Source organism: Alligator sinensis, unplaced genomic scaffold, assembly GCF_000455745.1.
Source record: "Alligator sinensis unplaced genomic scaffold, ASM45574v1 scaffold664_1, whole genome shotgun sequence".
NCBI classification, from domain to species: Eukaryota; Metazoa; Chordata; order Crocodylia; family Alligatoridae; genus Alligator; species Alligator sinensis.
In genome coordinates, this window is record NW_005843749.1 from 28639 (window position 1) to 33138 (window position 4500).

General features: G+C 54.7%; 1 protein-coding gene across 1 annotated transcript in view; it reads left to right on the plus strand.

The window, feature by feature from the left end:
* LOC102386404 (C-type lectin domain family 4 member F-like) overlaps nt 1-4500 on the plus strand; it is a 10386-nt gene that overhangs the window by 616 nt on the left and 5270 nt on the right. The window lies entirely within an intron of this gene.

Here is a 4500-nt window from a genome sequence, read left to right on the forward strand (position 1 = left end):
GATCTCTATCTGGCCCTAGGCACCATCTGGGGAAGAGAGATGTGCTGAGAGCAGGGATTTGGGTCCAGCAGAGAAAGGCCCAGTGGCTGGGCGCTGAAAGCTGGAGGATGAGGATCACAGAATCACAGACAATGAGGGTGGGAAGGGACCTCAGCAGGTCACATCTCATCCAACCCCCTGCTCCAAGCAGAACCAGCCCCAACTACATCATCCCAACCAGGGCTTTGTCTAGCTGGGTCTTGAAAAACCTCCAAGGATGGAGATTGCACCGCCTCTCTGGGGAGCCTGTTCCAGTGGTTTACTAGCCTCTTAGTGAGAAAATTCTTCCTAATTTCTGACTTAAACATCCCTTGTTGCAACTTGAAATTCAGAGCAGCAAGAAGGTCCAGTGTGTAAGAGGCCAGGCGAGAACCCTTAGCACAGCTTACCGAGGCCGAAAGGGGGATGCTCCCTTACTGGAAATAGTTTCATAGTTTCATAGTTGGTCGGGTCAGAAGGGACCTGAGCACATCATCAAGTCTGACCCCCTGCCATGGCAGGAAAAAGTGCTGGGGTCAAAGGACCCCAGCAAGGTGTTCATCCAACCTCCTATTAAAGACCCCCAGGGTAGAAGCCAGCACCACTTCCCTTGGAAGTTGGTTCCAGATCCTAGCCACCCTGACAGTGAAGTAGCGCCTCCTGATGTCTATCCTAAATCTATGCTCTGATGTCTAGTCTGAATCTACCCTCCTCAGCTTGTGACTGTTATTTCTAGTCACTCCTGGGAGTGCTTGGGAGAACAGGGACTCCCCCAATGCCTGTTGGTCCCCTCTGACTAGTTTGCAAATGGCCACCAAGTTCCTTCTTGGCCTTCTCTTGTGGAGGCTGAACAGGTCCAGGTCCCATCGCCTCTCCTCCTAGGGCCTGCCCTGCTGCCCCCGATCATGCGAGTGGCCTCCTCTGGACCCTCTCAATGCTGTCCACATCCCTCCTGAAGTGCAGTGCCCAGAACTGGACATGGTACTCCAGCTGCGGTGTCGCATAGAGGGGGAGGATCACCTCCTTGGACCTGCTCATGATGCATCTGTGGATGCACGACAAGGTGCGGTTGGCCTTACTGTCCGTGTCCTGACATTGGTGGCCCATGTTCATCTTGGAATCAGTAATGACACCAAGATCCTTTTCTGCCTCTGCACTGACGAGAAGGGAGGTCCCCAGCCTGTAGGTCTGCTGCTGGTTCTTCCCCCCCAGGTGCAGCACCTTGCACTTGTCAGTGTTGAAACCCATCCTGTTCTCATCCGCCCACCCCCGGAACCCATCTAGGTCTGATTGCAGCCTGTTCCTTCCTACTAGTGTAGCCACTTCCCCCCATATCTTAGTGTCGTCTGTGAATTTGAACAGGGTGCTTTTCACCCCCTCGTCCAAGTTGCTGATGAAGATGTTGAACAGTGCGGGCCCAAGGACCGAGCCCTGCAGAACCGCACTGCCTGCATCCCTCCAGGTCAAAAATGTCTGTATCTAGATTAGAAACACACCCACAGCATTTGTGGAAGCAGAACCTCAGCTGTCATCTTCAAACCAGGTGAAGCAGTAATTGTCACAGCCCGCATTATGCAGGGGTTCAGTCTAGATTGTGATGGAGGTTGTGTCTCTTGTACTGGATGTGTGGGAATGTCTTACACCCACCAGTTCCCCCAGGTGGGGTGAGTGATGTGTGGGCACACGCGTGTGCTGCCTTCTGAGGGCCTGACTCGTTGCAGCAGTGTGGACAGGAACTACAACTGCAGACCGTGCCAGGGGACACTGACCGTGTGATTCTCCCTGGAGATGTTTCTTCTTGTTCCAGGAAACCTTCCTGAGTCCTCTCCAGAGAGATCCCGCATCCTCCACGCTCTCCTCCTGCTGCTGAGCCTTCTCCTCGCGGCTTCTCTTGGTGGAGTCACGGCCACGTGTAAGTCCAGCACCAGTCTCAAACACAACTTTGATGTGAACTTTTGTGACTCAAAACTAGTTCACTGGATGTCAGTAAATGTAGAAAAACGAGTGTGGTGGGGCACTGTTGGTGCCTGCCACTTTAAGACTGAAGCTAAGCAGCCAGCAGGTGCTTGATTAAGGCAGCCATTTTAGATCCCTGGCTGCCTATATAAAGAGGTCAGTTCCCTGCTGGCTGGGAATGCAGCAACATTGCCTGGCTGTGAGAGTTTGTGTATCATCCTGGAGGTAAGGGAGGAGCTGTAGTGGATGGATTGGAGGCTCCTGGGCCTGGGCATGACCTAAAACTGCACCCTGCCCGGAGTGGGTGGCCTGGTGGGGCTCTCAGTGGTGCAGGAGCCCCCAGGAAATGCCAGGCCAGTTACCCACCCGGTGAAAGGTGGGTTGTGGTGCCTTAACTGTAGCCTCCACCTTTGGGTGGGTTGTGTGACACCGGAGGCAGTTGGGGCCAGGCATGGCTGTGGCCACCTGAGCCTTGTGGAGGTGCAAGACCCTGAGAGGGAAAGTTGGGGGCCAGGCATGTCTAAGGCCACCAGAGCCCTGTGGGGTGTGAGACCCCGAGGAGGAAGATTGGGGGCCAGGCACAGAGGTAGCCACCTGAACCCACCAGGGAGTGAAGCCCCATGGCCCCCAAGTGAAGGGGGAGGCGTGGAGCCCCTAGTGAAGGGGCGCAGACCTAGGTAGGTCTTTGGATGCCTGAAGCTGAAGTTTGGGCCAGAGGATGAGTAGATGGGGCTCAGCCCATGAGAGAGGGGCAATTCCTGGCCCCAGTAAGTCCTCCACTGCTGGGAGGCCGAGCATGGCCAAAAGTAAAATCCTAAGTAGCACCACCACCTGCTGCTCCTGTGAGACCCTGGAGCACCAGTTGTGGTGTGAAGTACCCCAGCTCCCACATCCAGAAAGGGGGACCTGAGAGTGCGAGAGCGGGGCTGGTGAGAGAGGCTGGAGGTAGAGTACCCCCTCTACTGGTCCATACTGGGGCCAGGACCAGGAAGGTCAAAAGGGCCAGGGGTCCACCATGAGGGACGTCCGGAGCAGAAGGCCTGGGGTCCCGCCTGGCCTTGGAGGTGAGGCCAGGGCCTGTGTGGCCAAAGGTGCTGGGGGGACCATGCTCGAGAGGGGAGATAGCTACAGGGAGCTCGGCAGCCTGAATGATGGCAGAGTAGGCCGCCTGAGGGGAGGGATTAAAGTGGGGTCCTGATAGGAGGATTCTGGAGCCCAGTGTGGGGCTGGTGTGACTAACAGCTGGATGCCATCTGCAAGGCATGGGCTGCAGTGTAGGGGAGGTTTGGCACCACAGATAGCACCCCCTGGCATCAGGGCATAAAATTGGCAGCCTCCCACTTAATGAACATCCTAATTAATAAGAATAAGGTGTGGCAGGTGAGTCAGGTGGGAGGCATGCCCAAAGGCAAGTGGGGAACCTAGCACTGTGGCTAGGCGGGGATCCACTTTGCCACACCTAGATATATAAAAAGAGCAACTGGGCACAAGCTGGAGCAATCAACCCTCAGGAAACACCAAAATTACCACTGCCCAGCCCCGCTGTGCTCTGCTGCTTTGCCTTGTCAGTGCAAATGGAATTGGGCCAAAAATGAGGTGTAGATCCAAAGATTTCAGGCCAGATTGTGAACACTGGGGAAAGTCCCTGTCAAGGGAAAAGGTCCCTTGGAAGGGAGTGCCCCAGAACCAGAACCATTGCGCTCATCAGATATCACTATGAAAACACCAGTTCCAGTAAATGTGCAGGACATTTAGCAGGGGGTGGTCCACACTGCCGGCAGCACCAGCACACTGCGGGGAAACTCTTCCAGCCTTGTTACATGAGGTGCATTCAGTGGGTCTTTTCTGGTCATAATTGCTGTGCATCTCATCTTCCTGCGTCTCCTCCATAACTTAACACTTCCCCCCGTCCTGAACAGACGTGATTGCTGCGGTGTTTGGTGATACCTTTGTGGGCTCCATAAATATTGTGGATGGAAATGTTCTTGGTCCTAGGAGATGTCTGCTTTAGAGAAGAAAGACGCAGAGGATAGAAAAAGGCTTCTGCTCATTCTGTGCTCCCAGCATCCTAGTCTAGCCGTGCAGTCAAAGCTAAGGTCCTCACTATGGAGGAAACCTGTCCCAGCCTCCTCCTCTGCTGGGGGTAGTCTGTCCCTCCTCTCTCTCGCTCATGTGTCTATCACTCCAGTTGCTAAGCAGCCCACTCTGCCTAGGTGCCTGAGGACAGGTAAGGGGGCGGGAACTCAACCCCTCCCTTGTTTTAAGCACTGACCTCATGGCATGCAGGTAGGGGCTTGAGACATGTCACTGCTGTAGGGGATGATGCTGTAGCAGTGATGCTTCTCAAGCTGGTTGGTTGGCCTCAAACAACACCTGCCCTACTAATTCTGTTACAAAGCAGCCATGTGGTCTGGAGGAAGGGAGACTTCTTCAACGCCTCTGCTCCTCTGTATTTGGGACATAACCTGTTCCACGTCCCCCTGTCCCTGAAGAAGTTGGCCCTGCAGCACCCTGTAGATGTAGCTG